This window comes from Agelaius phoeniceus, chromosome Z (genome assembly GCF_051311805.1).
Source record: "Agelaius phoeniceus isolate bAgePho1 chromosome Z, bAgePho1.hap1, whole genome shotgun sequence".
Taxonomy (NCBI): Eukaryota; Metazoa; Chordata; class Aves; order Passeriformes; family Icteridae; genus Agelaius; species Agelaius phoeniceus.
In genome coordinates, this window is record NC_135303.1 from 50,446,405 (window position 1) to 50,459,592 (window position 13,188).

The window sequence follows — 13,188 nt, forward strand, 5'->3', positions numbered from 1 at the left end:
ACAGCATCATCTCCTTTTTTTGGCAGATCCCAGTAGTGAATACATATTTTTTGACAAAAAGTACTACCAAGCCTACTTCTCAAGTAATATTCAATCAAAATACCAAGTAGCAATTTTGCATATTTGGCTGTCTGATATAGAGAGACATGGCACACACTTGGGAACATCAAGTCCTAAATGTCTCAGAGAGCTGGACACAAGGAAGATTTGACACAGGAAGTTTGCCAACTGTTTTATTAGCTCACCACTCCTAATAGTATGTTTATCTCACCACTGCCAGTTCCTGAAATCTAGACTTCTCACAAAGGGAAAAAGCACTAGTTGCAGTCTCCATTTTGTTGGAGTACAGGATGAGTACTCTCTTACCCTGCAAGACAGAAAGGCTTGTCTGTAGCCACAATTAAGGAGATCAGCTTTATATTCATGACAATAAATTCAAATCCTTTATCCCCTGGTGTTTTGGAAACAGATCTAGTTCTTAATTGGAGTCTCAGGAATTTAAAATTTCACTGCTGTCAGTGGAGCCAAGCAGCCTTTCTTTCTCAAGGAAGAAAGAGAATCAAAGAAAATTGTCCTAGCTTTGTCACAGATACACTAAGTAGCCACAGTTCTGTGGATGCCTTCTCTGAAAAGCAGCAATATGAAGTGGGGCAGTAAGCTGACCTTGAATAGTTCTCAAATAGTCAAGGGCTTTGAAGCAGGATGAAATGTCTTATGAGAAATCAAAGACATCAACAGAATGGCTTTTGGCATAACTTTAGACAATAAGGCTTAGGTTCAACCAATCTGCCTGGGAACAGGAAAATTAGGTTCTGCTTTCTCCCCCATAACCCACATAAGCAAAAAAAAGGCATCTCCTTCCCTGTCTCAGGTTCCAATTTCATTGATGTTGGCCTTAATAAATGTTCACTCTTTCACATGGAGAATCATGGTGTTCTTCTACAGCAATCTCTTGAAGTGGTATTTTTAGAGGAGCCTGAACTGCTCCAATTCTGTTCTTACTGCAGTCAGCCAGAATTTCATTGGTAGAACTGAAAGCAGTCAGGCAAACCAGATTTGATTGCAGCTGTCATAGAGTGCAGTTAGGCCAGTGCTGTGAGGCTTTAAAATGAAACCCATGGTATCATAAGAGAAGATAAAAGCAAGAGGGGAGGAGGGAAGTAACACACAAGTTACAATCCAGCCATATGTCTGTTCTCCTACATGGAGTTCATATCATGGGCAGCAGCAAAAGAATCAATTTATTGTGGATATGTCACTAGCAAGAATAGGGTAATGTGATACATTTAATAGTGGATTGTCACTACTTCCTCTCTTTTCTTTTCTGTTCTAGAACCCTGCCATACCTAAAAACTCTTGTTACAAGAGTTATTTTCAAACTACGGTTCCTCACTGTTTTATGGCCCCTGAAAGACAGTGAGAGTCACACCTGTGACTCTCTGGGCAATAGGAAAAGGAAAAGCAAGATGTTTTGCTAGTTGCATCAGATCTCTTCTATTATATTTTCCTCTCCTCAGTGTTACAATCTGAGTCCTGAAATCAGCATTCATCTCTTCATCGTCCCCACCCAGACAAAAGGAATCTGCTCTAGATCTGGATAAGGTTTGGATCTATGAGCAGGAACCATGCCATGGCAGTAGTGGATCTCTGCTGAGACATCTTTACTGCAATTCCATGTATGAGCCTGATGCTCCAGTGAACACAGCCCTGTTTCCAGTCCTGAGCATCACAGTGTCCACATCCAGAGTTTAGATTTAAACTGAACAAAAGCAAGAGTGGAAGGAGGAGGGGAAATACACATAAAAATCTGCTATTGACTCTACTGGTAAAAGTAAGTCTCAGTCCTGCATTTAAACTTGTGCCTGCTTCTTTCATAGTTTCAGTCTTGAAAATCTCTAAGTTCCCGGAGCTAAAAATCAGTTCTTCCCAAGTGCTGCACTTTGTCAATCATGAAAGACCAGAGAGGCTTTAGAGAGGGGCAAAGAACACAAAACATGGTCTAGCAGAGCTACACATCTATTTTTCTAATGCTTAGCTAAGCCCTAGTCACTCAGAAAGTTTGGACACATCAGCATAGCTGAAGTGCAGAGTACTGATAATGCATATGAAAATATACTTACCTCCACTTATTGCTCCTCTTAGGTAGATACTCTCTGTACTCCAGGCAGATATGGAAAACTGTTGCAGTGTGATGCCATTTCCTATTTCACCTATCCCAACCCCTCAGATGCGCCAACCTTTCCTTTCCCCTTTTGCCCTCCTGCTAAGAGCTGTCCATCAATCTTAACATTCCAGCAAGGCGTTGTGTGGTTGGCAGAAGTTCAAAAGATGCCCCTCAGGTCCGGGCTCACTGACCTGTCCAAGCGTCTGTATCCCTTGAGCCTTTCCCTCCTCACACCTGGTTGGTGCCTCACCTGTCCCTTCCCCTCCTCCTGTCCCCCCGGGGCTTAAAAGGAGACGAGACCGTGTGGCCCGGGGTTCTATTGGGAGCTGTTTCAGAGGTCTACCATCCTGAAATAAAACTCTGGATTAAAACTCTATGATAGAATCCTCTCCTTTCTCTTCACCATCGCCTGAACCTTTTCCACCAGAGGTAAACTGAGTTCCTGCTATGCCTGGATTTGTTCCGAGTGCCCGGCTGCAGCACCCAGCCAACCAAAGGTATCCCTGAGGTGAAACACCACAGCTGCTGCCTTTGGTCCAGCAGCAAGAGTCAGACGAGCCCAGGCACGTCCCATCCGGAAATATTGGGATTAATATTCAATAGAAAACAAATCTCTTTTAAAACAAACTGTAGTGCAGTTTCTCTGCACCATATTTGCACTTTAGTCTAGTTAAATCCTTTAGATGCCTGTACATGGATGTTAAGCATGGAACAAAGTCTTCCTTGTAAAATGCCATATTGCCTACTGAAGCAGAAAAAAAAAAATTCCAGACCATGGAAAAATATAACTCAGTGTTTTCTTTATTTTGATGGATAATTTTTTGTGTGTGTATTGTATTAGTCGATTTAAAGCAAAGCACAACTGAAACAGTGCAAGATCCACCTATTAGAAGAACTCAGCAATATACTCCAGGACTTGATGGGCTGTTTAGTTTCCATGCACCTTCATAATCTTTTAGTTCTTCCCCTTCTCCAACACACAGAACCACCATGCACAAAAGGAGGTATCAGGTGAGAGGTATTTGCCAAACTGATCAAAATTTTATTCAAGTACCCCCTCTTGTGGTTGTAGAGCTACATGCAGCCAAATAACAGTTTTAGAGGCAATTTAGAATTTTACTTGAGGCTGTCTTAACAAAGAAGAAGAAACAGAAATCTTTTGGTGAAGGAAGTTGAACTTGGTCCTGTGAATGGTTAGGCTGCCTTTCAAGGCCAGTTTTGGCTTTAAAAATACCTTTTGTTTTAAGAATAAGTGTTGGCTCTTGGATGTACTCCATATAGCACCTCCTTTGAAAATCATGGTTTATAGAAATGGTTATGTGAACTCAGTCCAGCTCTTGACAGTAATGTCAATGATAAGAGGAAGTGTGACAGTGATTATCTCTGGACCTGATCAAATGAGCAAAAGTGCAAAAGAAAAGCATTATCTGAGGGAAGAATAACCAAAAATGACCTACTATTGATTTCTTTCTATTGCAGAGATATCTAGAAACAGAAGTCCTGTCAAAACACTATATAGTTGAATCAGGGGAGACTTAACAGAAGCATATTTAGTATTCTCCCAATCCATCTATAGTAACTAGTCAGTAAGAGATACTGATGGTGTTTTCTAAACATGAACTTAGTCTCAAAAGCCATTAGCTTAACAATTTCCCCAAAGAATCTGCTACCATTTTCCCTATGCAGGATCTGCTCTTCACAAGCCAAAAATAGTTAATAGGCTGTTCTTGTAAACAGCACAGAGGTGACAAATCCAGGCCATGTGTGGCTGGCTGCTTGCTTTCCCTCACTTTCCCAGGAAAAGGCCTCTATCAGTGACCAGAGTAGGAACACATCTGTGTTTGTGAAAGTTCTTTTTGAGCTCGACCAAACTTCCAGCATTGAATTCATGAACCAGGCTATTCGTGAATCTGGCACCGCTAATGTGGCCGGGTTTCTGGTGTAACCCTTGCTATCTCTGCACCTGGGATCCCACGGAACATGACCAGACTTACAGTGCCTGGTTGTTTACAATGAGAAATGAAGCCCAGATGCACCCAGCCCCTCTGGTCTCCCAGGACCAGCTGGAATGCCAGAGTTTATCCTCTGCCAAATTTCTATGCTCTTATTGCAACACTTGTCACAGGAGAGCGGACATGGGGGGACAAGCAAGTGCCTCTCAAGGGGCTCCCCTGACTGTGTCCTGTGCAGTCTTGTCCCGTGGCCACTGGAGCTGACGGGGCTGGCTAGCCGCTCCCAGAGTGACCAGTGGAGACTACAAATCCCGCCACTCCCAGGTCCTCTGCAAGAACTCCTGGGTAGTGGCTCTGTCTGCAGCATGGTGACGCAGGCCAGAGCAGGACTGCAAAGCACTGAGGCAAAGGAAGGAAGGAGTGGACACATGTGTGGATGCCAAGACACTTTATCGACCCAGGCGGGACCAGTAACGGTGTCAAAGAAAAACCCTTAGGGAGGCACTGATAAAGGGGCAGGGTGTAACGGAAGGAGACACGAGGGACCAATGAACGAAGCCCAGGGGAGGAGCGAGGGACACAACTGAACCAATAGGAATGGCCCAGGGGAGGGAAAAGGCTCAGGGGACAAATCATATGTTAGGTAAGGGAAGATTGACATAGAAATTTCTAGAAATGAAAGGGGGTTGGTTACAATGATGGACAGGTAACTGGTGGAAGGAACGAAGCATTATGAGGGAGAACATGGGGGGGAACTGAGGGTCAAACCAAATTCTTAACTTATAAAAAATAACCAACTTTACAATAAACCCATACAGGACACACAATGTTACATCTCCCCCTATTTTGTTTTAAAAAGGAGAGGGGGACACTGTAAAAAGGGACAGAGTTCAGTTCTATTCAGTTCTATTCAGTTCATAGAGAGGGTGCTGTAAAAGGTGTAAAGTCCAGTCCTTTATACTCCGGTGCTCTCTGCCTTTTGGCTCTCCTACCATCTATTGTTCTTTGCAATACCGGCAGCAAAGGCGATCTTGCATGCTGAGGAAGGCTTTGTGGTGGAGGCAGTGATGACTTGCTACAAGACACTGAAGCACATGGATGGCAGGAAACGAATGACAGCAAAATAAATTATGCTCTTCATGCAGGACAGCTTCCACAATTGCAAGGAGCATTGTGGGTGCCTGAAATGAAATGAGAACAGAACACATAATGAATACTAAGACAAACGTAACAGTGGAATTTCTTTGAGGGGGAGGCAAGCGAATAAAAGAGATAATATCACGAGTTTCTTCCCCTCCTGCGACGTTTTCTATTCTGTGCAAACGTGTGGTCATTGGGGTGTTCCTGGCCGTGGGGGGTTACTGCTTGAGGTGCGCTAACAGACTCTGTTGGTGTATAGGGTTTGATTAGTTTCTTAGGGACCCATCTGACACCTGAGGGCATGGACATGCAGGTGTATCTGTGACCCCAAGTGATAAGCTGGAATGGACCCTGGATTTCTCCAGAGTCTGGGTCCCTAATAAGGACAGGTGGCTTTTCTTTTAACCCATAGTGTTGTTGCTGATGGAAATGTCTCAGGACAGGTGGCTCCGGTCTGTCAAAAGAACAGTTCAAAAAATTGATAGTAAAGAGTGCTTTACAAAGTCTGAGATATGGGGACAGAGCTTGGACATCTCCCTGTTGGCGGGCAAGGACTTGCTTTAAAGTCTGGTGCATGCGTTTTATTACAGCCTGGCCAGTGGGGGAGTGTGGTATTCCCATCCGATGTTTTACCCCCCATTCCTGCAAAAACTCACCAAACGCCTTGGAGGTATAAGCTGGGCCATTATCTGTTTTGATGGTAGATGGGATCCCCAAAACTGCAAAGGTATGAATCAGATGTTTTTGTGCATCTGCCGCTTTTTTCCCCAGTGTGGGCTGAGGAAAAGACTGCCCCTGAGAAGGTGTCCACAGATACATGGACATATTTGAACCGCCCAAATTTGGACACCTGGGTGACATCAGTTTGCCAGACTTCGCAGCTGCGGAGTCCTCTAGGGTTCACCCTGGAACCCAGTGATGGTAGAGCCGTCTTCTGGCAATTTGGGCAGGTGGCCACAATTGCCTTGGCTTGGTCTTGCCGCAGGTGAAATTGGCGGACCAGGCCTGGGGCATTCTGAGGAAATTGCTGATGGCTTAGCTTGGCCTGCTGGTAGATGCTAGGTAGGCCAGCCAGCTGCAGTGGTGTGGCTAGGGTGTCTGCCCTGCGGTTTCCCTCAGTAATAAACCCAGGGAGGTCGCTGTGTGATCTTACATGCATTACAAAGAAGGTGGGAAACCAGGGGTATTAAATGCGAGAGCAAGTGATAGATGGCAGGATTGGAAACTTCTTTGAGTGCTGCATGTTCTGCTTGGGACACTCCGCCTGCTACATAGGCCGAATTGGTTATTAGATTAAAAGGCTGTGGAAACTTCTCATAGGCCCTGACGACTGCATCTAACTCAGCAACTTGTGGAGAACCCTCCACAATCTGAACATCAGCTTCCCACTGCTGAGTCTGAGGATCCTTCCAAGTAATGACTGACTTGTGGGATCCTCCAGATGCGTCTGTAAAAACTGTCAGGGCTTTGAGTGGACGGCGACTTTGAACCTCTTTTGGAATTGAATTAAATTCAACATTAAACAATTTGTGGCCTGCATGGTCAATTGAAATTTGGCCAGTGTAGCTGTCTAGGGCAAACTGCAAATTCTCATTTGACCAGTATAAATTTTCCACAGTGTCCAAAGATATCCTCCTCATGGATGTTTGGATAGGGAGGTGAATGCATGCAAAATCGCACCCCGCCAACACACGCAGGTGAGCTCTAGCCCTCATGATCATCTGAGCCATCAGCTCTTGTGGCTTGGTGATGCTCTTGGACAGCTGGTCACCAAGGAACACCCACTCTTTAATTAAGAGGGGGTCCTTTTGGTCCGTATCCCATTGAAAATCAACCTGTAAAGATGCGGTAGCCTACCCAGAATTATGAAGCTGAAGGACAGGTCCTCACAACACCGGTGGGCGTGTCGACTTGCAATGATGGATTGGACCTTATCGAGTGCTGTCCTGGCCTCCAGAGTAAGGGACCTCGGGGAATCCAGGGTCTCCCCCCCACTTTTAACAAGTTGAAGAGAGGGGATAAATCTCTTGTGGTGAGCCCCAGCCAGGGCCTGATCCAGTTTAGGGATCCACAGAGCTGGTGCAGGTCTCTTAGGGTTTTTGGGTTAGTGTAAATTAGGATTTTTTGAGGTGTAATGCTACAGTGGGTGATCTCAAAACCCAGATACTTCCAAGGCAGCAGGCATTGGACTTTCTCTGTTTGCAACTCAAATCCCGCCACCGACAAGGCTGTAATAGTGTCCTCTAAGGCGCATGCAAGCATGTTGTCATCAGGGGCGCAAATGAGGATATCATCCATGTAATGATATATTATGCATTTTTTATCCCTTGCGCGCACAGGGGACAGAACCCTAGCAACATACCACTGGCAGATAGTAGGGCTGTTTTTCATTCCCTGAGGAAGAACGCAGCAGTGGTAGCGCTTCATGGGAGCTCCTCTGTTAATGGAGGGCACAGAGAAAGCAGACCGTGGTGCATCATCTGGGTGAAAGGGAATATGAAAGAAACAGTCTTTGATGTCAATAACTGCCAATTTCCAATTTTGTGGGAGCACAGATGGGGAAGGCATCCCTGGTTGGAGGGAACCTATGTCTTCAATGACATTATTGATTCTTCTCAGATCGTGGAGAAGGCGCCACCTGTCACCTCCACGCTTCCTGATAAGAAAAACAGGAGAGTTCCAGGGGCTGTTGGTTTCCACTATGTGGCCTTTGGCCAGTTCCTCTTCCACAATCTAAGTGAGCGCCTTTAATTTTTGTTTGTTCACCCACTACTGCTCTACCCAGACTGATTTATCTGTAAGCCAATTCAGTTTAAGGGTAGGGCACTCCCCAGTGGCTGCACCTAAAAATGCTGAGGAGCGGGCAAGTCCAATTTCTCCCCCCATTGTGACATGGCATCTCTCCCCCACAGGGTAAACTAGGAATTCAGAATGAATAGGCATACAGATGCCAATTGCCCATTTGGCCCTGTAATTTGCACTATGCTCTTTGATCTGCGTGCCGATTGGAAACCCCCAACTCCCAGTACTGAGCTACTCATGTTTTGCAGCTCCCATTGTGATGGCCATTTGTGTGGAGGAATTTGCTCCCGTGTCCATCATCCCCTGAAGTTGAATAGATTGGCCACCGCTCTTAAGGCCACACCACACAAGGGGCTTTTCCTCTCCTAGCACCTCAGTGTAAAAGACAGAAAGGTCCAGGTCATCGCACATAAAACATGGTATAGGGATAGCTTCTGCGATGATCTGGTCTTCCAGCAGGGAGAGAGGGGGGTGGACACAGCACATCATGAGGGTGAAGTGCCCTGGCTTGAGTGTGAGGACTGCTGGAACGACTTCAACTCCCAAGGGGGTGTACTTAGTGTCCCTGACAATGAGATACTTGCAGTCGACGGGTGGAATGCGCCAGTTGGTCTCCGCCTGTTGAATATGTGGGACAAGTCCAGGTTCCGCGCCAATCTCGAGCCAGTCCTGATTGGAATAAATGATAGAGTGAGTTAGTCTGAGTCTGTAAGGTTCACGACAATCTGATGTAGTTAATTGGCAAACATTATTATGATTAGTTGACCCCTGCAGACTACCCTATTTATATAATTGCGCAGGGCTGCGCGCTGCGCATTCAGTTTTTTTGACCGTGGTGACTAGAATGTTTGTCCCCTTGTCCTCCCCTTCTATCTCCCCCTGCACTCAGGGGCCCCCCCCGAGGCTGCTGCATCACCATGGGGACTGGGAGGCAGGGCGTGGGAAACAGGAACCGAGGGGGCGGCACCCTGAGGGTGAGGGGTGGAACTCTGGGCAGAGGCTGTGTGGAGCATGGGCAGAGCAGATGGTAATGTCGTGGGAAAAGGGGAGGGGTCAGGTGACATGGAGGAGGCGTTATGTAATCATACGTGGGAGGAGACAATGCAAATGCCGCAGAGGAAGAGGAGGGAAAGAGTTGGGGTTAGGAGGCAGGGTGGGACGGAAGGGCTTGTTGGAAGGAGACGCTTCTACCACGAGATGGCAGCCATTTTGTGGCGCAGGCATGGTCGCCATGTGGCAGTGGCCATTTTGTGATGACAAAGAGGGAGAAGAACACCCAGCCACGCGCTGGCAGCCATTTTGTAGCATGGGAGCAGCTGCCACGAGGTGGCGACCATCTCGTGGCATGTCTTGGGATCGCGCAAGGAAGGTGTTTTGGGCACTAAAGCGACCTTGGACCTTTTCGGGCTCAGAAACTGGGAAAAGGGGATTGGAAGGAGGGTTAGGAGCAGGTTCCTCGACAGTGTGGACAGTTCGTCGATAGCACTGTCAGGGCAAGGGTACCGAGGGGACTGGGGGAAGCCAGGGAGAGAGTAGCAGCCATGTGTCTGCTCTGGACGGGTTGCTTCCCCCCCTCCACCCAGTGAAGGGGAAGTGGGAGTAGGGAAAGAAGGCAGGGATGGGGGTTGAGGGAGAACTGGGAAGCTTGCTGCAGGACATTTTCCACTTTCCGGTTCACAAATCACAGCATTATTTTTTACAACTTCGATAATTAAAAGAAACAGCAGCATATAGCCTTCCCTGACAGTAGGATCGCTTTTCCCGCTTTTTTTGGTACTTTCAGTCAATTCGCAACCCACAGTTCCAGAAACTCTGTTCTTTGACCTCTTTAGGGGTCAACTGCGGGAACTTAGAAAACATCCATTGGACAAAGCTTTTGACTAAACCCTTAGAAAATCATTCACCCCCCTCCCACAGGAATCCCACAACTTGGAAATATACCTCCTTCTGCTGAGAAGACAGCCTATTACCCATCCTGCCAACTCAGAACACTTTCACCACTTGCTGCTGGAAACAGAAAACTTAAAACTTTGAAAAAGGTCCCAAAAGCCGCAGCGGCAACTGCTCACGCTGTGCACAGTGTGTCCCCTCCCCTGGGATTAACAACTTCCTAAAGGGAGCCCCCCCTGGCCGGGTCCATTCCAACACCACCAGGGGAAAACTCACCAGACCGCTGACTTCAAGAAAAAAAACCAGCAGGAGCAGTCCCCAGTCCAGGAAGGCGTTCCTTTATCTGCACACTGCAAGATGGGAGTGCGCCCTCGCTCCCCCAGGAGCACTGCCGGACAAAAATTGGCCTGCTTACACGGAGGTGTGGGTGGTGCCAGGAACCGATAATTCCAAAAGGGCAATGCCCACAGGACAGGTCCAGCACTGTCAGGTGGCTCCTTCCGAGCCGCGACGCCTTCAAAGCCACGTCGCGCCGGCAATGTCTTCAAAGCCACGTCATGTTCGGCGCCGAAGTTGACGGGTTCGGGCGAAGCCGCCTCATGGTGGCTCACCAACTGCAGTCTTGTCCCACGGCCACTGGAGCTGACGGGTGCTGGCTAGCCGCTCCCAGAGTGACCAGTGGAGACTATGAATCCCGCCGCTCCCAGGTCCTCTACGAGACCCCTGGGTAGTGGCTCCATTTGCGGCATGGTGACGCAGGCCAGAGCAGGACTGCGAAGCACTGAGGCAAAGGAAGGAGTGGACATGCGTGTGGATGCCAAGGCGCTTTATTGACCCAGGCGGGGCCAGTAACGGTGTCAAAGAAAAACCCTTAGGGAGGCACTGATAAAGGGGCAGGGTGTAACGGGAGGAGACATAAGGGACCAATGAACAAAGCCCAGGGGAGGAGCGAGGGACACAACTGAACCAATAGGAATGGCCCAGGGGAGGGAAAAGGCTCAGGGGACAAATCATATGTTAGGTAAGGGAAGATTGACATAGAAATTTCTAGAAATGAAAGGGGATTGGTTACAATGATGGACAGGTAACTGGTGGAAGGAATGAAGCATTATGAGGGAGAACATGGGGGGAACTGAGAGTCAAACCAAATTCTTAACTTATAAAAAATAAACAATAAACAATAAACCCATACAGGACACACAATGCTACATCCTGGGCAGGTGTGCCCAGAAGGGACTCAAGAGATACAAAATGCCTGTGTCACTAACAGTTCTAGGAGCCATGACACATGGCAGCAGCTGCAGTGGAGCTTGTGCAAGCCCCAAGACTCCCTGGGGAATCACATGGGCACAGCTTAGCACAGCAGCCACAGGTGTAAAGGAAAGATGGATCCTAAACTCCCCTGCTGTGGTCAGGGGACACCTTCCACTACACCAGGTTGCTCAAAGCCACATCCAGCCTGGCCTGGAACACTGCCAGGGATGGGGCATCCACAACTTCTCTGTTCTGGTGCCTCACCACTCTGACAGTAAAGCATTTCTCCTAATTTCAATATAAACCTACTCTCTTTCTGTTTCAACGCATTCCCCCTTTCCTATCACTTCATGCTCCTGTAGAACTTCTCTCTTCATCTTTCTTGGTAGGCTCCCTTTTGGTACTGGAAGGCTGCTACAACATCATCCCAAGCCCTTCCAATGGATGGTGCTCCATCCATCTGATCATCCTTGTGGCCCACTATGGATTTACTCTAAAAAGTCCGCATCCTTTTTGTGCTGGGGCCCACAGAGCAGCCCATAGTACCCCAGGTGAAGTGTCAGAAGAGTGGAGTAGAGGGCAAGAATCACCTGCCTTGACCTGTCACAATTCTTTTACCATACTGAAGGGGGTAATGTTAGTGATGGTGATTCCTGCTTGCTCCTATGAGGATATCCTTGACATCTTTGTATTAGTTGCTAACATGCATTCAGTTCCTCTTCTGTTCATCACCTTTTCTCTTCAGGATGGGGATTAAATTTGGTTACCATTCATGGTACTTAAGTTCTGCAACATTTTTGCACATGCCTCAGGAGCTTGGGCTCTCTTTGCTGTACCACACCTTCCGTGCCTGTGTGGCAGTGCACAGAGACCACATCACACACCTCACCTAAACAGAGCAGTATGGCACTGCCCACATACACTCCTGCCCCTTATATTGCAGCTCTGCAGTGCAGCTTTCTTTTCTGGTATTCCAGGTGCTGTGTGTAGAGGGCTGCTGCTTAGGCAGCATCAGGGAGGCTTGTCTGCCCGTTCCCAGTTCAGTTTATTTGGATGAATTGGCTTTTTGGTGCAGTTTCTGCCACAGTACAGAAATATTTGGGAAAGTTCAGCTCCATCCTGGATTTTGCTTATGAGTGCTTTAAGCATTTTCCCATCTACACCTCAGAAGTTTGTTTTTAAAAATACCAGTTTGCAAGGTCAGAGCATGATATGTCTCAGCGCACATGCAACAACAATAGATATGGATGCAACGAAGAGCCCAGGAGATGTGAGAGCATGTCAGCTCAGCTGCTAAGAAGATAGCACTGACTTTTCCCATGCAGACATCAGTTGCTTCAGTTTGCATGATGCTGTACAGACAGAACTTCACCAGCATCTACTGCAAGTCACAACAGCTAATGTACCAGCACCCACACATGCACACACCTGCACTCATGTTGATTAGAAGTGGCATGTTTATTACAGAAATTTAGACCATGCTTAGTTCACTTCTACAGATAAAAGAACTTAAAATACATTTGCATACCCCAGAAATTGTCAATTTAATGTTCTTCAGATTTGGGGGGATAGAAACTGGAAGGATTCTTTTCCACAGAGACAGCAGATTTCTGACAGTGGAACACATTTTTCAAATCAAGAATTGAAGAGGACCACAACATAGCTAAGGAACATTCATAAGAAGTCTTACTTTTTGTATGTAGTTGACTTTGTAAAAAGAGAGAGACACCCATGTGAATCAACAGCTCAGTAAAACTGAACTGTTCCGCCTCCTGCCCAAAAATCCTTAAGTATACAATCTTTATTTTCCTTTACTCCTTTACTCTTTTCCTTTACTCCTTTACTCTTTTCCTTTATTTTTCCTTTCCTTTGTCAAAGAGCCACCACATTTTCTCAGGAATCAAAAGTATGTAAATATAAGCCCTTTGGACAAAATATAACTGTTTAGCTTGTTAGTGTCCACTGAAAGGACGCAGTCAAAAAACG

At 46.9% G+C, this 13,188-nt stretch overlaps 1 long non-coding RNA gene across 1 annotated transcript in view; it reads right to left on the reverse strand.

Moving 5' to 3' along the window:
* Nucleotides 1–5,033: 5,033 nt before the first annotated feature.
* Nucleotides 5,034–13,188, reverse strand: part of LOC143692047 (uncharacterized) — a 45,039-nt gene continuing 36,884 nt past the window's right edge. Inside the window, exons 7-8 of the long non-coding RNA XR_013179918.1 lie at nucleotides 10,225–10,729; nucleotides 5,034–8,727 (exon numbers count right to left, since the gene is read on the reverse strand). This is a non-coding gene — a long non-coding RNA (uncharacterized LOC143692047). The remainder of the gene's footprint in view (nucleotides 8,728–10,224; nucleotides 10,730–13,188) is intronic.